Below are 24,794 nucleotides of genomic sequence, written 5' to 3' on the forward strand. Positions count from 1 at the left end.
TAACCTTTGTCACCACTTCTCAATAGCTGGTTTAACTGGTTTTGTGTGAACACCACCAACAAGCTTCTCAGAGGGACTGTTTCTTGGACCTTATCTCACCTTGTTCAGTAAGTTTACTATTGCCTCTGAGTTGTTCAGAAATAAATGATATTTGTTCATCTTCAAGAAAAAGGAGGGCCGGCAGTGTTGAACTTTACCTGAGTCCCATGCACATAGAAAACAGCAGTGGTTAAGATCGTCACCCCGCCATCTTTTTGTTTTTCAAAATCCTCCCACCCTTTTGCATTCTGAGAATTAGCTAACCACAAAGGAACACACTGCTCTCCCATATTCTGAGATGAGGCTCACCTCCTCCCTTTCTCAGTGATGTTTTATAAAACCAAATTTTCTCCCTGTTATTTGAGACACTCCTCATTAATGAATGTTCTGCCTGGTAGAAGAGGCTGAACAAAATCATCTCCTTAATTGTCCATTGCATTCTCTCATTGCACCTGCTTCTCCTTTCCTCTCCCTTTCATATTTTATACCCCAAGCTCTGTCTCAGTGTCTACTCTTTGAGAAACTAAACTATGACGCCAATTTCTGTGCTCAATTCCCCTACCTATATACAGAGAGAGTAGTAGTATCTATCCTGACCTCACTGATTTTTTTTGTGAGAATTTCTGCTGTGGACTGAACTATGTGCCTCCAATATTTACATGTTTAAGCCCCAATCCCCAGTGGGACTATGTTTGCAGATAGAACAATTAGAAAGTAATCACAGGGAAATGAGGCTGTAAGGGTGAGGCCCTAATCAGATAGGATTGGTAGTCTTCTAAGAAGAAATTGCTTTCTTTCTCCACACGCGCACGCGCGTGCGCACACACACACACACACACGCACAAATGAAGAAGAAGTTATGTGAGCACATAGCAAGATAGCAGCCACCTGTAGGCCAAGATAAGACGCCTCAGAATCAAAGCTGCCTTGCCAGCATCCTCTTCTTAGACTTTTCCAGACTCCTCCTTTATTTCTGTGAAAAATAAATTTATGTTGTTAAAGCCACCCAATCTGTGGTATTTTGTTTTGGCAGCTCAAACACACAAATACAATTTCTTTTTTTTTTTTAATTTTTTTAAATGTTTATTTACTTTTGAGAGAGAGACAAAGTGCGAACAGGGGAGGGGCAGAGAGAGAGGGAGACAGAGAATCTGAAGCAGGCTCCAGGCTCTGAGCTGTCAGCACAGAGCCCAACGAGGGGCTTCAACCCACCAACCATGCAATCATGACCTGAGCCGAAGTCAGACGCTCAACCGACTAAGCCACCCAGGCGCCCCACAAATACAATTTCTTAATTAAGTGCATATAAAGTGTTTAAGATTGTGTCTATCATATAGTAAGTACTAAATAAGTGTTAGCTATTAACATTATTGAAGAATATGCAATGAGATAGGGAGAAGGCATATAAAGGTCACTTTACTGAAACTCCTCAAATTCTCTCTACATCACACCCTCCTTCATTGCACATTGTTAACTAACCAAATGGACCATGTTTCTTCTTACCTCAGAGCACAAACACAGGTAGAATGCCTTCGACCAACTGGAAGTAGTGCAAGGTCATTAACATGGCATGCAGTCCTCTCCTTGATATAGCTGCTGCCAGCTTATCCAGTTTATATCTTCCCTTTGTCCCTGCTGCAGTCTACCATCTCTTAATTGCCAAGGGCTTTCAGCTTATTGCACACAGGACAAGATTTTGGTACATGTCTTCATGATGCAAGAAATGACTCTCTCCTACCTTGTTGGGTTCACTAAATCCTCCTGTCTTTCAGATTCAGTTTATAAAATCCTTTGCATCCCTCTTCTGTCCAGGCATAAGCACACACACTCATACACACTGGGCAAAAATCTCAAGTACTTCTTTTTTGTGTGTCTGCAGTACCCAAAGCATAATTCCAACATTGCACTTGCCATTTTGAAAGTGATATTGAAATTTCTTATTTATGTATATATATCTCTTCCTCACTGTACTGTAAGTTTCAAAAGAGCAGGAACCATATTGCAAATTTGGTGCCTTGTGGGCTGGTAGTGCCCAATAAAATATATTAAATTTTTGCACTGAAATGTAGGGTGTTTCGTGCACTTTAAATAGGTGAAAATTTCACAGACCTTGTAGTTCTTTTATTGTTCCAAAACTACTGGTGATGAGATCCAGAACACACCCATGCGTGGGTCCATACATGTGCAGACACATGTGTGCACATACACACAACACATGCCACTATCTATTTGGGAATCAAAATCATTAGCAAGAATAGTAAGAAATGTTATTCACCTTAATATTATTTACTTTCATATTCCATATTTATTTTGTTAAAATCCAGGTATGGAGATATTGTACTGTAATTCTATGTGTCTTTTTAGTAATACATGGTCTCTCAAAATTAAACATTTTAGCACTTGAGAGATTTTTAAATGTTGAAACCATAATGTGTAGAAGGTTTAACTTTAATAATGACATTGATTTGCATGAACTTGTACTAATGGGCTGGGAAGAATAGGGAGATTTCTTCCTTTGCCTTATGAAATGGAATTTCAGGTGAAATGCTGCTGAAAAACTTTAACATAAAATGTTGATCTCAGAGAATCCACCTTTAAACCATATGCCACGATTTTACTTGTCCCTCCTTTACAATAAATACAATTATTGCAATAAATAACATCAATTTCCTTATTTGGTGTTTCATGATTGAATTTTTACTTGGTGCCAAGAAATGCATGAAGGGGTGGGTTATAGCTACAAATCAGGTTGGAGCTCAGAGCCCAGTGGAGAAGACAGGTGAGTAAACATTAATTAGACTGCAGGGTGACAAGTGCTAAGAGATAAAGTATGGGGTGCTACCAGTGTGTACTAGAAGATTACTTCCCCTAGTGATAGGGGCCAGGGATGGAAGAGGATGGGTGGAAAGAATGACATTTCCGGTAGTGCGCTCATTTGCCTCATCTGTCACTTGTATTTGCTGGTAAACCGCTTTCTCTTAGTTCTCTTAGTTCCTAATTCACTTTCTCTTCATATGTAAATTTCTCTTGTAAATTTTCAATTAGTTTGCAGACACCCCAAAGTCATGGGACACATTCTCTCTTCAATTTCTGATAGCCTTAAGGGCTCTGCATATACTGGGTGCTCAATAAATTCCATCAGCCAACACTAGCCAGTAATCACTGCTTGCCCATGTTTTCCCAGAGCCTTGCCATATAGCTAACCATGTGGCATCCCTCTGGTTTACACTCCAAGCTGACTAGGAGAGCACTAAGGGAGCCATTCCAGAGCTTCACAACAATTGAGCAGCAAGGCTCCCATCATTGTTAATAAGATTTACAGAGGTAATCTGCCTGGCACGTAGAGAAACCCTGCCATTAAATAAAAAGGGCAACACCTTCAGAACAGAACAAAGTCAACTGTTTTACCTTCTAAGACATTAACATGATAATGTCACAGTTCCTCCAAGGTGCCTGGCTTGCTAATAAATATGCAGATGCCATTCGGAAAGACACAAATGGGCAGACTAAGGGTAGAATGTTTATATCCTATTGCTGGAGAACAAAATAGACTTTCTCCCTTGACTCTTTTTCCAGGGCTCTATTCTCATTGCTAAGGGCCAGGTCTGTGGAAATTCAATTAAGGCGTGGAGGCAAAAAATCAAAAGTTAAAGAAAGAGTACTTTCAGAGAGACCTGAAATTAGGATACCTGAAAAGGAGTAATGAAGGACTGTGAGAAATGAAGGTTATGCCTAGATCGGAGGATCTTGCATACTGTGTCGGAGGATTTTTTATTTTCCTGTAGATAGTGTGTGTTCTGAAGGATTTTAAGCAGGGAAAAGTCAGGGACAGACATGAGCTTCAGGAAAATTAAAGGAGAATATATGTGTTGGAATAATTCTGGATCCTCATTAATATTATAATAATTTCTTACTTTGAACTTTTATCTGAAACGTCATTTATCCTATACATGATAGCTACAAGCTACATATGAATCTCCTCCTCAAGGTTCTTCATTGCTGTATCAGAGGTGTGTGGTGGCCAGCAATAGAAAGTGATTCTGGCTAATGTTAGCAGTAACATTGTGTGAAAAGAGAAACTGGTAGATCAGACCTCAGAGACAGCAAGAGTAAAGGTAGTTGTGGAGACCCCAGGATCAGGACTTCTCTAGGATGCTGCCTTTGAATTACTCAGCTCCAGTTATAGTGGGTGACTGTAAGGCTTTTCTCAGAGTGCAGAATTACAGGCCCTAGGGTTCCTTGTTTTAGCCTGAGTTGCAGGACTGCTCCTGGCATTAGCAGATCAGGTTGCATGATAAAAAAAAAATCTAACCAGCAGAGCATGGCATAACAGACAAAATATGAATAGAAAATAATGAAAACCATAGGACAAACCAGATGTCTACTCTAAGAACATTCTTAAAAAAGAAAGCTCGCATTCTTTAACATGGCAGTCAAGACTGTGTATGAGAGGGCCCTGTCCTACCCTTAGGTACCCAAGTCTTATTTCTTAATATAGCTATCCCTGCATAAAATAATTAGATCCATAAAGCTACTTAGTCCTTCTTAAATACACCTGTTCTCTGTTTTTATTGTTCATCTTCCCCTTCTCCAGAACTAGTATCTTACTTATCCTTACCAGCTTAATTTAAATACCATTTTCACAAACCATCGTCTATACTCAAAGAACACTCTACCTCTGTCTCTACTATGTCACTTATTTTCCTTTGCCTTGTAATAATTTGCTAAAAATACTATTATAAACGACTAAGAACTGTATGAAAGTTTACATTTTAAAAGAATTATTGTATGTTATTTCATTTGACCCTGGTAGTAATCTGTACAATAAAGTATACTATCTTTTTATAGGTCAAGAAATGTTAGATAGAAAGACAGTCTTCTATGTTTATCCACCTAGTAACTGGGAAGGTTGAATCTAAATCCAATCTAAATACAAATTCAAGTTCCAAAGATGGAGACCTTTGTCTGTTTGTCTCCCACAGTGACAACTAAAGATTTGCAGTGATATTTAGTCAGTAAATGTGTGTTAAATAAAACAAATAAAAGGAAGGAAAAATAAAATGTTGAAATTTCTTATCAAAGTATGAGTAGTTCCAGATTCAGAAAAAGAGAGCTCAATGAAGACTAGATTATGAAATTGGCCTTCCTCTTAAAGGTAAGACTGTAGTTAAACCTTGAGAATTAATATTTGGAAAGACAAAGAAGTGGTAATGGGAATTTATGGTAGCAGAAGTCTGTGCCTTTTCCATTATCTGAAATGGTACATTTTCTTCGATGTTTTTATAAAGACAAATCCTTTCAAACGGGATCCTGTACTATTTAGGGGATGAGGGAAGTGTGATGCAAGGATGCCCTAAACAGTGATTTATCGTCTACCCCCCTATCCTCCTTATCGGTTGATTCATCAGACAGCTGTCGGGTCTAGCTCTGTGATCTGTGATAGACTTTGAGCTTCAGGCTTCCTGAGGCAAATTAAATTTGACATTCAATTTAAAATCTGGGCTGTGGTATAGCCAACTCTAACTGTAAGAGTGATATAGCAATGGGCATTCTGTTTAACATAGGTTTTTTTTTTATAGCTTTCTGGGTCTTATCCACAATAATAGGGCATTTAATTCATATTTCACAGAATCATACCCTTTTAGAACTAGAAGTCTTACAAATGCTTGAGGGCAAAGAGTATCTTGCAAATCTTGTATCATTTATAGCAACTACGATCCTAACCTTACTGTGAGGGATTGTGTGTATAATAGCTAGAGTCCAGGATTTTGAGTCAGACAGATTTGTGTTTTATCTGTAACTCTGCCACTGAGTTCCCGGGTGAAACTGGGCAGAATATTTAGCCAATTTAAGTTTCAGGTTGCCTATTTCTAAAATGAAACTAATACCTATCTCCTAAGTTATTGTAAGATTCACCAAGCTGGCACATATATAATACACTCTGCATACAGTAAGCCCTTAAAGCATATTGGGACCATTCCATTTATACATAGGTGCTCAACAAACACTTCGTGAGTTGGATTAAAATGATGTGCACAATGGCATAGAAATGTAGTCCTGTCCTAGTCTGTCATTTGCCCTCCTAAGAAGTTTATTGAGTAGAGAAAGACTTAACAATCCTAAAGTAAAGTAGATCTGAAACCTGTGAAAAGAAGACAGGAAAGAAGTGAGATTGAAGGAGAGCTTCAACTTTAAATGTAGGTATGACAGTGTTGGCCAACCCACAAGGATGGCCTTATTAGGGTATTCTGGCTTAGGAGGACTGGTGCTTGGTTATTGGGTGAGGGCAGCCTGGGAAGAGGGTGGGCTTGGCTTAAAAGCTGAAGCAGTTCCTGAAGGTGCTACTAGCTGAAGGCTGCCGGCTAACTCCATTCCCTGCAGGCGAATGACAAGTTCTTTCTTGGGAAGAGATCTGAGTGGCACATCTCAAGGCTGCCACAACTAGTAATAGTATTCTATTAGATCAAAGACCAGTTATGACCTTTAAAAGTTCACGGAATTCAAAGCTAAGAATGACTTGGTAACTAAGAGATAAAACTTTAAAAATGAAATGAAAACTTTGATGTGTACGTTCAAACTATATTCAGAACTGTATGGGACTGAAGGAGCAAAAATTCCTATATTTCAGACTCAAGTGGATCAGAAGAGCCAGTAAGAAAAAAATAAAAGAAAGAAAGTTAGATGAATACTGATATAGAGACAGAAATAAAATAAGAAAAAAAATGAGAACATGAGAGATAAAGAGAAAAAAAAATAACTCATTTTTTTTTTTTTTTTTTTTTTTTTGTAATGGTGATGTCCAATAAAGGAAACAGCATGGTTTGGGGTCAGATAAATTGCGAGTTCATTCCCAGGTCTGGTAATTGATGGGTGTTCTACCTTGAGCATGTCATTCAGCATCTCTGAGCAATTTTAGTTATTCAGTGTTTTCAACCAGTCATTCATCCAACATTTACTGAATGTCTATTATACATTATAAATGATAGAGTCTGTTGTGATAAACAAAGCAGGTATGGTTCCTCATGTGAAACACACAATCGCCCAGAGAAAATTCTGATTCTACATTTTGATAATTATAGAGCAGGAAAAAGAATACACAGAATTATTAATGAAAGAATAGAATTGAGATGGACTGGGAGGTGAGGAAAGATTTTGTGAAAATGGTGATTAAGTAGGGACTCAAAGGATGAAAACGTTTAAATTAGATTTTAAGAAATGGGGAGGGGTGCCTGGGTGGCTTAGTCAGTTAAGCATCCAACTGAGGCTCAGGTCAGGCCCTGCATCAGGCTCTGTGCTGACAGCTCAGAGCCTGGAGCCTGGTTTACATTCTGTCTCCGTCTCTCCCTGCCCCTCCCCTGCTCTTGCTCTGTCTCTCTCTGTCTCTGTCTGTCTCTCTCAAATATAAATAACCATTAAAAAAATTTTTTTAATTGGGGAAAAAACTTTTCCAGACAGAGGCAACAGCATGTTTGAAGATATTGAGGCAGGAAAGAGGAAGCCACATTTCTGGAATTGAAAGTAGACAAGCATGACTAGCTTGACATGACCTGAAATGTGATCCACAGGGAAGACAAAATGGCGCTGTTCTCCTCTGATAGGTTGTATTTTCTCTGTGATGCTCAAGGCAAATTCTTCAGCTAAGAGAGGTTTTGGTAATGAAATGAAAGACAACCTGGAGAAGAAATGAAATTGGTAACAATGGGAGAATAAGCTTACTGGCCAAACATAGTAAGATTGTTGGGAGGTGTTTTGTGGCCATTGAATTGACAATTATAAATTTATAGTGACACCAAGCTGCCCAGTTGTCTGACTTTCTTCCTCAGTACTGAGCTATTTAGTTGAAGCATGGAAAACTCCAGCAGTTAAATGCAATTTAGTTGGTAAGCCAACATACCTTCCTGTTTCTATATTAATCAATTCTTGTATTTAAAAATTTTTTCCTGTTTCTGTGCCAAACAATACTGGGACCTGGGCAAAAAATAAAAATCAGAAAACAAAAAACAAACCACCAACTTAGCTCCTGTTTCAAGAAATATTTGCTTTTGGAAAACAGCTAGTCTTGAAACAACTAAAATAGCTTACTTATCAACAGTAGCCAGTTGCTTATCAATACAGACTTCAAGATCCTCATGTTACTGTGTCCACCAATCCAAACCTAGTATGTCATAAATTCTGCCATTCCTAATATTTCCCTATTTTAACACTGGCCTTAAGATCACCCAGTGTAAGCATAAAACCCCATAAATACATTTTCCTGACTTCTCATTTCTGAGGCACTACTAATACCTTCTCAAGGTGTGTTCTCCCTTGCTTTAGTAATATAGACTAAGTTTTGCTCAACCAACAGGCATTTCTAGTGGTGTTTTTAGAGAGAGAGTCACCAGTCAACACAAGATTGAGACTTTCCCAAAGACTGGTGATAGAGCGTGCTGCGTGCAAAAGAATTAATGATATTTGTGAAACGGTGATGTTGTGATGGGTTATTGAGTCTAAAATGGAAGAGGAAGAAAGTGAAGACAGTGGGGACTAAAATGTAGGGTTTCCCAACTTTGGCACTGTTGACCTTTAAGACTGGATAACTCTTTGTTGTAAGAGCTGTCCTCTGTAGGCTATTTAGCAGCATCCCTGGCCTCTACCCACTAGATAACAATGTGACATCCCCAGAGATGACAACTGAAAACATCTCCCAACACTGGAAGCAAATCTCTTGGGGGAAAACTGTCCCCAGTTGAGAACCTCAGCAACAGAGAAGATCAGTTTATCAGTTGCTTACGTGAGGTCAAAAAACTATTTTAATGGGTTCCCTTGAATAAATAAGTGGTCAGGATAGGTGTGTATGACTTAGAAGAGGGTGTTTGAGTTAGCTATTTCTAAGAGAGTGTCATTTTTGGTGTTAGTATCTTTCAGGGTGTGACCATTGGGATTGGGTGAGTAATATGCAGCAGCCGTAGAAAGCTAGAATTAATGGGAATGCTAAATATGTTAAGGTATATAAAGTAATTAGTTCAGAGGCTGCCACAAAGTAAATAGTCAAAAAAGTCTGGTTTTCTTACTAGTTTGATGGCTACAATGTAGGAAAAAAGCTGAAATCTTACATGTAAACCTGTCCCCAGTTGAGTAAAAAACAATAGACATGATATTGATAAAATGAGTCTCCAATTGATTATTAACAGGAATTTATTTTAACAGCACTGATGTGGGAGCAAGTTGACTTCAGTGCTAGGGTAGGCTGAAAGAAAATAGCTCCTGTCTATACAACTTTTGTAAGCAGAAAGAGTTAAGAGTCCCCAGAAAAAGAAAGACAAGTCATTTTATGCCCCCAGCTATTTTCCGTGATCTGTGCCTTACTGACTCTACTTGCCCTGGAACATTTCTTGCAGAACTTCCTGGGGGTGTCAGAATTACAAAGAATTGCAAAAGGATTTTTAAAGGAACAGGGGAGTGCAAAAACTAACAGTCTCCACCAGGTCTGGAAATTACCTAACCATATCAGAGACAATAAATCAGTGTTTTGTAAAACTCCCAATGCAATTTCAAAAGTAAGCAAGGCCCTGCATTCCTTACCTGAGATACAGAGCCCAAGACCCCATCCAATGCTCTCAGCATGCCCAGACCCCTCCCGCTTGCCTGACAGTTACCTCTGCTCCACCCAAGGAGGATCTCAAACCTCATTAACATAACATACAATGTATATATAGGCATGTTTTCTTAAGATGCACGTGCCATCGTATGCCCACCTCTCCATGTGATGACAAAAACTCCCCTTTCTGAATATTCATCCTAGCCCTAAATAAAAGAAACCCATGAACCCCCACTTGGAGAGTCACAGTTTTGGAAGTTATTCCCCATGATCTCCTTATTTGCTGCAAATAAAGTTTCCTTTGTGTGACAACTCCAGCTGGTACAGTCTCTACCCGAAAACTCACCAATGAGCAAACTCACATTAGTTAGGTTGCCCTTTGAGTCAGTTATAATGAGACCGTACATATAGGTTAAGCACTTATTTGACTGTCCAGGATGAAACTCAGGAATGGACCTAAGGAGTCCTACTTATTCAGCTAATCATGTTAGTTGTCATAAGCTATCTCCAATGAACAAATAATCAGATAAAGTGAACACAAAAGTAGTGCAGCTGAAGAGAAGAATGCGCAGCATGGATTTCTGTGTGAAACATGATTAGAATGCAGCAATCATCTGGGATAGACTTTCAGTGAGGCTACGATTTTATTCTTATAACATGCATTAACATTAAACTGCACCACACAAGCTATTGAAGAATCTAGTTGCTCTTGGCATCTGAAAAAAAAAAAAAAATCTTGCATCATCTTCTTATCTAAGACTCACCTCTGATTACAGTCCTTTTCTATGCTCCCAGACTTCTAGTTCTAGACCATATTGCACTGACGAGGCCACCTGGGCATTCTGGCTTTTTGGAAACACTCTTGAATAAATCCCCACTACTATTTTAAAGCCACAATTTCAATTACAAAGGCAGATTTGAATAGAGGCAATCTGGGATTAGGCCATGGCGATTAAAAGCAAAGCTTCTAACCTTCTTCACCCTTCCCTAGGGACTAAATTCTGTATTGGAAGGGATCAAGCAAGCCAGTTAATACTGGCTCCTTCACTAGACCTGCTGGGGGCTGCCTTTTTGCAACAAAATCAGAGTCTGAGTGAGGAATGTGCATTGTGTCTCATAACAGCTATTTTCCCTTAATTATAGAAGATACTTTTGCCTGAGCTTGAGTCTCCATAATGCCAGTAGAATTAATACCGTTTGGGTTGTGACATCACAGAGCTAGGCAAGCATTTTCTCCCAAGATATTTGCATCATGTTTCAGAGGGAAAAAATGTTAAAGGGATTTTAATGGCACTTTTCCGTATACAGAATCAAGAAGCAAAAATAATGTCAGGAAAAGACTTTCTTCTCAGGTCTTACTCTGCCTCATACAACTACAAGAAGCTCTCCCTTCCTCTAAAATGCATATTCTCCTTTTCTTTAAAAACTACTTGGGTATAAAGTTTTGTTTGTTTTTGATATATTTTTGTCTTGTTTTGTTTTTAACTAAAAAAAGGAGAGTAAGGCTTGAAAATAGACCCAATTTACCAGGCATCTGTGAAATATATTTAGAGCCTCAACTTCAAGCCTGGAAGTTTGGAGAAAGTGTTAGGAGCCAAGCTCCTAGGCCCTATGGAATGAGAGTTGGCGCAAAGAACCACACGGCACTCCGACGTCGGCAGAGAGTCTTTACTGGTGCACCAGGGCTCCCCAGTGTTGGAAAGCGGGAGAGCCCCGATAAACGGGGTCACAGGTCTTTTATGCTATTTTGAGTCTTATTTGCATACAGGCTGGTGATAGGCTCTCTGCTCGGTGATGGTTAGGGTTGTGGGTAGTTTCGTCCCGGGGAAGCTTGGGAAATGAAGTTTCTTTTGGCTGATGCAACTTGGAGCCCGGGCTGCGAAGCGGCTAGGGACCTTTCGGTTAGGGTTGGGCGCGTAAGCAAGATTACTATGGTTGGGCGCGTAAGCAAGATTACAGAAGCGAGAGGAAAGCGGTTATCTATGTAGCAGCCTGTACAGCTCCCCCGGTGTCCAGATGTCTAACCGCAGAAATCCTGTTTGTTAACTAGTGGGAGTACAGGCTCTGCGAGTGAGGCGTTTTCAAAGTTGAAGGTAGGGTGGGGGTGTTTTAGTAAGCTAGACCAGGGGTCTCTCATTCCCCCATTTTCTTTTGGCATCGAATGAAACCTTTCATTCAATTGTATCTGGCCTTTCTGCATCAAATTGTCTTAGTTGGTGGTACTGTTGGGTTAGAACCAAGGCCTGGATGACAGAGAGTCTTTCTCTTATGAACTGTACCAAGCGGTTAAGGATGCAGGGTCCGAACATCAGTATTAATAGTAGGAGTATTAAGGGGCCCATGAGGGAGGAGACTAAAGTGGTAAACCAGGGGGATTTGTTATACTACCCCTCAAACCAGCCTTGCTGAGATTCGAACAGCTTTTGCCTTTGTTTGAGTCTCTCCCTCAGCTTGGCCATGCTATCCCTTATTATCCCTGTGTGATCAGCATAGAAGCAGCACTCTTCTTTGAGGGCAGCACATAACCCACCTTCTTGTAAGATCAACAGGTCAAGTCAAGGTGTAAACCTGATGTGGGTTCCCCTCTTTGACAATTTTAGCTCCAATTCCCGCCCCCAAGCTTGTGAGGACCCACAGAAAGACCATTCCCGCTGGGGGTTTCATTTTGGGTTCGTGCAGGGACAGGGTGGATTAGCAGTCAGACACGGGAGAGTCTTATCTTAAGAGGGTTCTCCGAACGGTGGAGCTTCCAGGTTTTGGGAGTTTCTGGTCCAGGGGTTTTTGGGGCTGCTTTGGCGTGCGATGCGTGAATCCAGGCGGCAATCCCGTCAACCTTTATGGCGGTGGGCGTGGTCAGCAGGACGATGTAAGGTCCCTTCCAACGAGGCTCCAATCCTTGAGAGCGGTGCCGCCGGACGTACACGGAATCTCCTACCTGAAATGGGTGGCTAGTTTGTGGATGTTCTGGCCGATACAGTTCGGCCAGGGGTGTCCAGATTTGGGCCTGCACCGCTTGCAGCCCTTTTAGTCGGGCTTGTAAATCAGTCTTAGGATCGGAGGGGGAGAAGGAATTGAGCAAGGTTGACAAAGGGGGGGGTCCCCCATAAAGGATTTCATATGGGGTGAGCCCGAAACGGTTGGGTGTATTTCTGGCTCTTAACAAGGCCAGAGATAGGAGGCGTCTCCAATCTTTTAAGCCAGTCTCTAAGGTCAATTTAGTAAGGGTCTCTTTTATTGTTCTATTCATTCTTTCTACCTGTCCTGAGCTCTGGGGCCTATATGCACAGTGTAATTTCCAATTAATCCCCAGTGTCCTGGCGAGCCCCTGACTTACCTGGGAAACGAAGGCCGGCCCGTTATCTGACCCGATTACCTTGGGAAGTCCAAATCTGGGGAAGATTTCTTCTAAAATCTTCTTGGCTACCACGTGTGCCGTTTCTTGTCGGGTGGGGTAGGCTTCTACCCATCCTGAAAAGGTGTCTACAAACACTAATAGGTACTTATACCCCGCATAGTGAGGCTTTACTTCAGTAAAATCTATTTCCCAATAGGCTCCTGGGCGGTTACCATGAGTCCGCTTTCCTTCCAGCACTCGGGTAGCCCCAGCGTTTACCTGTTGACAGACCTTACAGGCGGAGGTTACCTGTTCTATGAGGGTGCCTGCCTTAGGGATTAAGAAGTCAGTTTTTTCAATCAGTAACTTCAGCTTCTGATTACTTAAATGTGTCCAGGCGTGCATTTGTTGGATCATTGCCAGGGCTTCCTTTCGGGGAAGGACTATCTTTCCTTCTTTTTCCCAGTCTTTAGTGTCCTGATTTAGTACAGCCCCTATGGCCTTTGCCTCTTCCTGGTCATCTGGGGTGTAAGCATATTTGTTGGTCGTAAGATCGGTTTCTTCAAGTTTTGTGGTCAAGGTCAACGTTTCTGCCACAGCGACTTGCCTGGCTACTTGGTCTGCCTGTCTATTTCCTGTTGCAATTGGGCCTTGTCCTTTCTGATGCCCGGGGCAATGAATTATGGCTACTCTTCGAGGAAGAAAAAGGGCCTTTAATAATGCAATGATTTCAGCTTTGTTTTTAATTTCTTTTCCTTCTGAGGTTAGTAGGCCCCTTCTTTCATAAATACTCCCATGTGTATGAGCCGTTGCAAAGGCATATCGGCTATCTGTGTATATGTTAGCCTTTTTCCCTTCGGATAGCTCTAGGGCCTTGGTGAGCGCTATCAGCTCAGCCTTTTGTGCAGACGTGCCAGGAGGTAGTGATTGTGCCCATATGATGTGGTGGCCATCTACTACCGCTGCTCCCGCCCTCCGGGTACCTGAGTCGATGTAACTGCTCCTGTCCGTATACCAAGAGTGATCCGCATCTGGGAGCTCTTGATCTTTAAGATCTTCCCGTGTCCCATGGGTCTCAGCCAGTACTTGCCGGCAATCGTGTGCGCTCTGTTGGTCTTCCAGTGCCGGTAGCAACGTGGCGGGGTTCAAGGTAACCGGAGGTCCAAATTGGATGCGGTCTGTGGCCAGTAGGAGGGCCTGGTAGTGAGTTAGGCGTGCGTTGGTTATCCATCGGTCCGGTGGCTGCCGCACTACGGCCTCTAAAGCATGCGGGGTGATAACAGTTAGTGGCTGTCCAAGGGTTAATTTGGCAGAGTCCTTGACCAGCATAGCAGTGGCTGCCATGATACGAAGACATGGGGGCCACCCCGCTGCCACAGGGTCCAACTTTTTGGACAGGTATGCTACTGGTCTCTTCCAGGGCCCTAGTTTTTGGGTTAGAACTCCTTTGGCAATTCCTTGTTTCTCGTCTATGAAGAGGGTAAAGGGCTTGGAGGTGTCTGGCAACCCGAGAGCCGGGGCGGAAAGGAGGGCCTCTTTTAGGGCCTCAAAGGCTGACTGATGTTTTTCCTGCCAGGTGAAGGGTGCACTCTCTTTCGTGAGGGCATAGAGGGGGGCGGCTAGCTCAGCGAACCCAGGTATCCATAAGCGACAGAACCCAGCAGTTCCCAGGAATTCACGTACCTCTCTGGGGCTCTGGGGTGGTGGAATGCGAGCCACAGTTTCTATTCGCCCAGGGGTGAGCCATCTTTTCCCCTCACTCAGTATGTACCCCAGGTAGGTTACCTTGGTTAGGCAAATCTGGGCCTTCTTGGCGGATGCCCGGTATCCTTTTTCTCCTAATTCCCGGAGCAGATGTCTGGTACCTAGTATGCAGGCTTCTTTTGTGGGGGCGGCCAGAAGAAGGTCATCCACATATTGGAGTAGAGTTACTTCTGGATGTTGAGTCCGGAAGTCAGTTAGGTCCCTGTGAAGAGCCTCATCAAAGAGAGTGGGGGAGTTTTTAAACCCTTGGGGTAAGCGGGTCCAGGTTAATTGGCCTGAGATTCCTCTTTTAGGGTCCCTCCATTCGAAAGCAAACAGTTCCTGGCTCTGGGGGGCCAAGGGTAAGCAAAAGAATGCATCTTTTAGGTCCAGTACTGTGTACCAGGTACGGTCTGGGCTCAGGGTGCTGAGCAAGTTATAGGGATTGGGGACCGTAGGATGGATATCCATAGTCCTTTTGTTGACCTCCCTTAAGTCTTGGACAGGCCTGTAGTCCCGAGTACCAGGTTTTCTCACTGGTAAGAGAGGGGTATTCCAAGGTGAGCGGCAAGGTCGCAGGACCCCAAGCTCTAGAAATCTGGTAATGTGTGGCTGAATGCCCATATGAGCCTCCTTGCTCATGGGATACTGCCTGATAGATACAGGCATTGCCGTGGGCTTTAGGTCAATTATGATTGGGGCCTGGCATTTGGCTCGACCGAGCCCTCCCGTTTCTGCCCAGGCCTGGGGAAAGTCCTGCAGCCAGGCTTCGAGGAGGTTAGTGGTGACCGGGGTTTCAAAAAGTCTGTGTTCGTCTTGTAAGGACACAGTTAACACTTGGATAGGCTGGCCATCCCGGTTTAGCACTTGGGCCCCCGCTTTGGAGAAGTGGATCTGAACTCCAAGCTTGGTTAGGAGGTCTTGTCCTAAAAGGGGGTATGGGCATTCGGGTACTACCAGAAAAGAGTGTGTCACTGTCCCTTGCCCTAAATCAACCGTACGGTAGTTAGTCCATTTGTGAATTTTTCTTCCTGTCGCTCCTTGAACCCAAGAGGTACGAGAGGACAGAGGCCCGTTTGCCTTGGTTAGGACCGAGTGCTGAGCTCCTGTGTCCACCAGGAAGGTGGTGGGATGCCCCCCTACAGATAAAGTTAGCCGGGGCTCGGGGGGGGCTCCAGAGCCCTGACGTCCCTACTCGCTCTCTTTGCCCAAGGTGAGTATGGGGGTAGATTTCTTTGGGTCTCTAGGGCGCTTAGGGCAGTCTTTGATCCAGTGCCCGCGCTCTTTGCAATAGGCACATTGGTCTTTTTCTATTTTGGGCCGCCTCTTCATTTCCCCTGACTTTCCTGTTCTATTTTCTGTCACTACAGCTGCCAGGATTTTTGTTAGATGTTTATCTCTCTTTCGATCTCTTCGTTCCTCCCGTGCTTCCTGCTCTTTTGCTAGCCTAGCCTCCTTTTCTTCTGGAGTTTCCCTCTTGTTATATACCTTTTCTGCCTCCCTAACTAGTTCCTGCAACCCATAGGTTTGAATCCCATCTAGCCGTTGGAGCTTTCCTTTTATATCAGATGCTGCCTGATCTATGAACGACATGGCCACGGTAGCCTTATGTTCTGGAGCCTCGGGGTTAAATGGAGTATACATCCGAAACCCCTCTAGAAGCCGTTCCATAAAGGCTGCGGGGCTTTCCTCTTTTCCTTGAATTATGGTCCTTACCTTGGCCAAATTGGTGGGCCGTTTCCCTGCCCCCTTGAGACCCGCCAACAGAGCCTGGCGATAGATTCGGAGACTCTCCCTACCTGGAGCCGTTTCATAGTCCCAGTCCGGGCGGGTGAGGGGAAACCCCTCATCTATTTCGTTGGGGAGCTGGGTTGGAAAGCCTCCAGGAGAACTTGTTGCCTTTCCTCTGTAGTCAAAAGGACCTGTAGGAGCTGCTGGCAGTCGTCCCAGGTGGGCTGGTGTGTGAGGAGGATAGATTCTATCAGTGAGGTTAGGGCCTGGGGTTCTTGGGAAAAGGAAGGGTTATGAGTTTTCCAATTGTAAAGATCAGATGCAGAAAATGGCCAATACTGGATAGTCCGGTTGACAGTCCGGAGAGGAAACAGGGAAGATTGCCAAGTGGGAGGGCCGTTCGGGTCGTCTGATCGCCGGAGACGGAGGCGGGGGAAGAAATTGGGGAGGGGGAGGAGGAACTGGAGGCAGGAGGGGAAGTAGGGGCCACCGGGGTCAAGGTGGGGGCCAGGGGCGGATTATAGGGTGGAGGCTGTAAGAGGGGGTTGTGGGCGGCGAGGACAAAGCGTCTAGGAGAAGAGGGTCCTTTTGGGACTCATCAGGAAGAACTGGTTTGGGCGGGTCTGAAGCTTGGGTTGAGGCACGGTCTTTTGAGGTTTTCAGGGGAAGAAGGGTAGATTGAGATAGGGGGCAGGAAGGGAGGAAGGGTTTCACCCATGCCGGAGGATTCCGGATGAGATCCTCCCAGGTGAGGATATAGGCCACTTGATCTGGATGACCTTGTGGTCCAGGATCCATTACCTTCGTCTTAACCTGTAATATAACAAAGAGGTCAAAAGTCCCGTCCCGGGGCCACCCTATGGATAGGGTGGGCCACTCTGATGAACAATAAGTCCGCCATCGACCTTTTCGAACCTCGAGGGAAAGATTGTGAGCTCTTGCTTGAACGTCCGAGAAATGAGTCAGAGTCAAAGATAAAGGAGTAGTCAGTGTCTGTCCCATGGCTGTGTCGTCCTGTCCTGTCCACGCGTCCACACCAGCACACTTACACACACATACACAAAGATGACTACAATGTCGATACAGACCAGACAACACAGACTAGACAACAACCAAGGAGCCGCGGCCAGTATTCAGATTCAGATGGCAGGGGAGGCCTGCCTACGGATTTGGGGAGTCTGACGAACTTGTCAGTTCCCCCCTACAAACACCACCGAGGCGTCCCTCGGGGCTGGGGTGTGAAGGTTCAGGACACGTCTGTCCTCCTTCAACACTCCTACTGAGGTGGCCGGCCGGCCTCAGAATTCACAGTTCAGAGACAAAACATAGAACACAATACCTGTGTGTAGACAAAGGCACAGAAGTCTGTCTTCAGTCAGTCCGTCAGTGGCCCGGGCCGGAGAGTCATCCACCGACGGGGCCGGGGTTCTCTTGCCTTCCCTCGGGTTCCCGGCCAACGCACCAAATGTTAGGAGCCAAGCTCCTAGGCCCTATGGAATGAGAGTTGGCGCAAAGAACCACACGGCACTCCGACGTCGGCAGAGAGTCTTTACTGGTGCACCAGGGCTCCCCAGTGTTGGAAAGCGGGAGAGCCCCGATAAACGGGGTCACAGGTCTTTTATGCTATTTTGAGTCTTATTTGCATACAGGCTGGTGATAGGCTCTCTGCTCGGTGATGGTTAGGGTTGTGGGTAGTTTCGTCCCGGGGAAGCTTGGGAAATGAAGTTTCTTTTGGCTGATGCAACTTGGAGCCCGGGCTGCGAAGCGGCTAGGGACCTTTCGGTTAGGGTTGGGCGCGTAAGCAAGATTACTATGGTTGGGCGCGTAAGCAAGATTACAGAAGCGAGAGGAAAGCGGTTATCTATGTAGCAGCCTGTACAGCTCCCCCGGTGTCCAGATGTCTAACCGCAGAAATCCTGTTTGTTAACTAGTGGGAGTACAGGCTCTGCGAGTGAGGCGTTTTCAAAGTTGAAGGTAGGGTGGGGGTGTTTTAGTAAGCTAGACCAGGGGTCTCTCAAAAGCAGATTCTTTATAAGTTTGTAACTGAAGTAGATTTGTTGACTATAGCTGTAGTTTTTGCCAGGATTTAAAATAAAGATAATAGAATAAAATAGACTCATTTCGCATACTTGAATCTCAACCTGAAATATCCTAATTCCCAAATATCTTCTTTTACCCATTTATTACTTTGAGTTTTATAGAGAAAGTCAAAGGAAACAAATAGGGAAATACTAGGAGCATCATGGTTCTTTCATACAATGGTATGAATTTCAGGTTGATGCAGGCAGGCTGGGTTCAAGAACCCCAGGGAAGGGTCCCACAGGACCAACCATCCATGACTTCACATAGGATAGAAATCAAATGTGAGCCAGAGAAAGTGGAGACAAAGTTTCTGAATAGGGTAGGTAACAGGTAGAGAACAGATGGAGTGTCTGGGAGACTCAGAAAGGAAAGGAGAATAAGTCTCCTTGTTGCTTAGGGCTAGGGATTTATGTTAGAAAAGGGTCTAGGGTACATGTTCTTCAGGAATCCAGGGTAGGGTCCAATCAAAGGTGAATGTTAGGTGAACAATAGATGTTATTCCATAAATCATCAAAGGTAGGGGTATTGATGCCAGCTTTCCATATTTTTAGGCTCTTCATGAGAGGTGAGGCAAGGTTTTCTCTGTTCCTGATCCCCAAACTTACTCATGTTTTCTATTGCATGTGACCCTGGTCTGTATACCTATAGGTGACTTAGAAACAGGTCTATGACCATGGAATGATCACATTTATGTATTTAAAAGAATTTTAATTTTGAAATAATTATAGTCTCACAAGAATTAGAAATAGTACAAAAAGTTCCCATGTACCCTTCCTACAGCTTTCCCCAGTGATAACATCTTATATGACCATTGCATCTTATGTGCATTGTGACTAAGACATACACATGGCAAAACTATTAACTAAGAACCTTATTTAGATTTCACAGTTCTTATATGTATTTTTCCTTTTTTTTTTTTTTTTGGTGTATAATTCTATAAAATATTATCACGTACACAGATTAGTAGTCAAGGTTCTCCAGAGAAACAACCAATAGTGTGTACACGCTCATGTGTGTAGAAAGATTTATTTTAAGGAGTTGACTCATGTGATTATGGAGACCCAGAGAAAGCTCATGTTGCCGTTCAAGTCCGAAGGCCAGAATTCTCTCTTGCCTGGGGAGGCCAGTTTTTTGTTCTATTTAGACCGTCAACTGATTGGATAAGTTCCACTCATATTGTGGAGGGGAATCTGCTTTACTCAAAGTCCAACTGAAATACTAATCTTGAGAGAAATAAGCCCACTGACCCAAATCTAAGGAGGGATGCAGAGACTCAGAGCACAGTGAAGCAAGGCTTTAATCAACGTTCGTAGAAGAGCAGGTGTCTGGGGAACAGGCAGACTCAGGGAAGTTACAGCAGACAATTTATTTTCTCACATGCAAGTCCCTCCCTTGGTTCCTCATTGGCTGAGTACTACAAAGGTTCCAGCCTTACCCAGAAGTCGCCCATGTAAGGCAAAAAGCAGTCTGATTGAAACAAATGTACATTCCCTGAGGTGATGCAGAGTCTTTCAGTCCTTCTTCCCTTTGTTCTTTGGCACATGCTTATTGCAAAGCCCTAGAAAATAAGCCTGGGAAACAGAGAGGGGAAGAACCAGGAAATGAAGTATCTAAGGGTTGGGGACTCTAGGCGGTGGGGGGTGGGTGGGGGAAGGGGAGCATTTTGTACATATTTCCAATAGGCTATGAACCAACTAACTAGACAGCACAGCTTGATTTGGTATTTCTGAAAATGAATCATATCCCTTACTTTTCACAATCTCACCCAAAAACATCCCCACAGAAATCTACAGAACAATATTTGATCAAATATCTGGGTCTAACCAAGTCAACACATAAAGTTAACCGTCATAATCACTATAATCAAAATACAGAAATATTCCATAATTACAAAGCAACTTTCTGGTACTATCCCTTTAAACTTTTTCCCTCTGTTTTATAACAGTAACAATAACTGGGGAGCCTGGGTGTCACATTCAGTTAAGCATCTGACTTTGACTCAGGTGATTGTTAGGATGTCCCTGGAACCACAGTGGAGGGGACGGCCATCTTGTCAGCGCAACCCCACGGAAAGCCCCAAGCGGTGCGCCAGAACTAACCGAAGGTCAACCAATCACGGAGCGACAGCACAACCTGGCGCGAAAAAAGGCCCACCCGGACCTAAACCGGATGTGCTGCAGCTTAAAAACCCTACCCCAGCCGGGTGCGACTTCCCTGACTCCTCTCTCTGGCTCTCCCTGAGTCACGGAATCTCTCCCGAGACCTTAGTTCCCAATAAAGTCTTGACTGCTAAAATTTTTTAGCCTCCGACTCCTATCTTTACCCTGCCGAAGGCTGACCCTAACAGTGATGATCTCGTGGTTTGTGGGTTCGAGCCCTGTGTCTGGCTTTGCACTGACAGCAAGAAGCCTGCTTGGGATTCTTTTTCTCTCTCTGCCACTTCCCCATCTGCATGTGTGTGCTCTCTCTCTCTCTCTCAATTTATTAAATAAATAAATAAACAAACAGTCATTAAAAAAGAACTAATATTTTTGAATGTTTACTAAGTGCTTAAACTGAGAGACTAAGAGAAAAATTACCGGGTGTACTCACAACTTCAAAGAAAAGACCCCCCCCCCCCCCCCCCCCCCCCCCCCCCCCCCCCCCCCCCCCCCCCGCTGTTCCGAACTAGCCAGGGCATGCCCGGTTGTGGTCTGACCTAAAGGCGGGAACCAATCAAGTTCTGCTGAGTGTTCAAATTTAAATGTCAACCAATAACAGCTCTGTAACCACAAAAAAATCCCTAACTTGTTTGTGCCTGTCTATAAAAGAAGCTGTAAGATTCTTGCTCGGGGCCTCTTAGCGTCACCAGCAAGGAGTGCGAGGAGGACCGGGTTCGAACCTGCAATAAACGACCCTTGCCGCTTGTCTTTGATTCTGGACTCTGGTGGTTTGTTTTTGGGGGGGTCTCTTAAATCGGGGCATATCAAAACTATATCCTAAACATTATTTACCACATAATCCTAAATTAAACCGTAAAAGGTAGATGTTAAATAAATTCATTATGTCCCTAAAAGATATTCAGCACATGCTGAATTTGTAACAGAACCAAAGTGAGTTCATTTGTGAGTCACAGAGGCACCAGGTGGAGTTGTCTCACGAAGTAAACTATTGGCAGCAAATAAGGAGATCACAGGAAGTAGCTTCCAAGGCCATGACTCAGGGGAAGAGAGAAAGAGACAGAGACAGAGACAGAAACAGAGAGGGAGAGAATGGGTACCGTTTGTTTATGGTTAGGATGAATATTTAGATAAAGAAGCCTCTTCAACTTGATGTGGGGAACAAAAGCAAAAGGAAATGTAGATAAAATTAAATTTCTTTACAATGTGCAGCCCATTGACAAATACTTGAGGCTGGGGAGTATGACATTTCTCCAGGAACTCCCAACTGTCTTAATGTTAATGCTTTGCTAGAGGGAAAAACAAGTTTAGCTTGACAATAGCTAGGCCTCCAGGATATAACATATGAAAATTCTTTTGGAAACTTCCTTTGTCTTTACCTCCCCCAATTCCCAAGTATATAATAAATTGTTCCTCAGTCCCAGGGCAGCTGTTTCTGCCCACTGGTCCTGTCCCCCCATGCCTTTTTGCACCAAAAACATCTAAAGAATTCTTTCTTGGCCATTGGCTCCAAATCTCACCACTTCAAACCACATCAGTCATATGTACAGGTGGGCACAAGGTAGTGCATGCACCTTAAGGAAACATGCCTATCCATATATTGTGTGTTATGTAAATAAGGGTGACGCTTCTCCTTAGATGGAGATTTTAGTATTGTAATGAGGGGAAGGTAATGTAGGTCATTCCAGAAGTCTCTCCATGGTCCATCTGTGCAGGCACAAGTCAAGTTTAGCTCGGTCTGAGTGGTCTGCACAAGTTGGAGGTCTTGTCAGGGCATTTGCTGTCACCTGTGGGTGGTTTTGGGTTTGTTTTGTCTGAGTTAAGCGGTAAGCTAGAAAGAAGAACTTAAGGAAAAAATATAAAACAAAGGTTAGTGATTATTAGCAGGTAAACAGTAAAGGTCAGGTTTTGGGGTCTAGCTGGTGACAAATTAAAATTACAAGTTGCAGAAGAGTAACATGGATTAGTAACAGTAACATACTAATGACCTCATTTTATTTACTTATTTATTTTTTATTAAAAACAATTTTTAATGTTCATTTTTGAGAGAGAGAGAGAGAACAAGCAGGGGAGGGGCAGAGAGAGAGAGAGAAAGAGAGACAGAATCTGAAGCAGGCTCCAGGCTCTGAGCTGTCAGCACAGAACCCTATGCAGGGCTCCAATCCACAAATCATGAGAACTGAAGTTGGACTGACCCACCCAAGTGCCCCCTGATGACTTGATTATCTTTGTAAAGACCCTGTTTCCAAATAAGGTGATATTTGGAAGTGCTAGGGGTTAGGACTTCAATATATCTATTTTTCAAGAACACAGTTCAGTCCATAACAGGTGTAGAGGAGGAAAAATAATGTCTCCTTTACCCTTCTAGTTTCTTGGCTGAGACACCCCCCCCCCCAATAGTAAAAGACAAATTAACAGGAGAGATGTTACTAACCATATAAATGGGAGAGGTCCAGACAAACTGAGTAACTCTGAAATAGGCCAAACCATCACCTCAAAAAACATCTCCAGCTAAAGACAAAAGAAGATGTAAGGGATGTGGCAAAAGGTCAGTTATGAGAGGTTACCAGGAAAAAGCACAGCAAACAAGGGTAAGGTTGTCAGGAAGATTAAGGTTTTTGCTTTCTCCATATATGAGTTTCCAGAGATTTAGAGTCATTCTCTGCCTAGTACAGATGGGGAGACACAACCTTCTTACAAATAGAGATTTTCCTGATAAATGTAAATGTCTCTCTGTGTTACAAAAAGGGAGCTTCTTGGTTTTCAGGACCTTCCCCTTGTTTGCTATTTCTTAAGAATAATCAACATAAAATCATCCTTATGCCTGTTAGAAAAGAAACAGTGGGCTCAAAATGCAGTTACCAGTCCCCATGACAGCAAACTAAGACTTAATTGCAACTTCAACCTCTCCCAGAAATGTGACCTTTAAACAGTCAATCTCACATTTCCTGATAAACACGAGTGAGGTAATCTGCATAATAAGATGCCTGTTGTTCCCTTCCACCAAAAAGGAGGTGACATGGCTTTAAACAATCTTTTTTCTTTTGCTAATAATTCCCTGCCTCACCTTCCTTCTGCCTATAAAAACCTTCCATTTTGTACAACTACATAGAGCACCTGTGTATTTACTAGAAGGGAATGCTGCCTGAATCACTGAAAAAAGCTAATCAGATCTTCCGATTTATTCAGTTGAATTTTTGTTCTTTAACAAGCCAAGGGGACATATTTTGGGGTGTTATATTCCGCTCCCTTTCACATGTATTATTATTATTACTACTGCTACTACTACTATTGTTATTCCCATTTTAAATGGAGAGATAAAGTACTTGCCAACATTGCACAGATGGTAAGTATCAGAGGGAAAATTTGATTCCAGGCGATCTGATCCTAAAATGGGTGTTGACAGCCACATCCTTATTCACACAGAGTATTTATTTCTTTATATTTGTGTCTTCTTTCAGGAGCAGCTAGTTAGCAGCTAACACTCTACCTGTTAGGTGCTTGAGAAATATTTGTTGAATTTAAACTTAAGTGATTGTTGAGACGGGTTTTAAATCTTTTTTTTTTTTTTTTTTGTCAGATGGAAAAGGCATAGTGGAGGGTCCTATTCAAGTTTTTAACTCTGGTTGAAACCGAGGGGAAGCCTAAGAGCTGACATGATGACACATGTTATCGTAAACACATCTTCAGTTGGTTATGAAGAGTGTTTTATATTTCCTTAAGTACTTTCAGCCAATACATAATACATAATAGCTCCCTTTGAGACCATTTGATGGACAAATACTAGCACAAAGCAAAAATTTAAACGGGTCAAAACAAAATAACAAGAAGGACATTTTGAAACCACTAATGTCTAGGTTAGTTCTTTTTCTGAGCCTCACCTTGACAGAGGGCTCTGCTGCCTCAGATGACAGTACATGTGATGGCTGCTGAAAGGAAAAACAGTTTTACAAGTTAATCCAAATGATGACTGAGTACGTAAAAAGGTAAGGCAATTCATGTTTCCCTGAAACAGCATTATTGTTTCTCAATTGTAGGTGCATTAGCAAGCTCCCTTTAGAGTGCAGGTTATTAAACAATTGAATAAATGTTGCCCATCTGTGCACTCGCAATTTAAATGACTTAT

The sequence above is a fragment of the Felis catus genome, chromosome E1, assembly GCF_018350175.1.
Source record: "Felis catus isolate Fca126 chromosome E1, F.catus_Fca126_mat1.0, whole genome shotgun sequence".
Classification (NCBI taxonomy): domain Eukaryota; kingdom Metazoa; phylum Chordata; class Mammalia; order Carnivora; family Felidae; genus Felis; species Felis catus.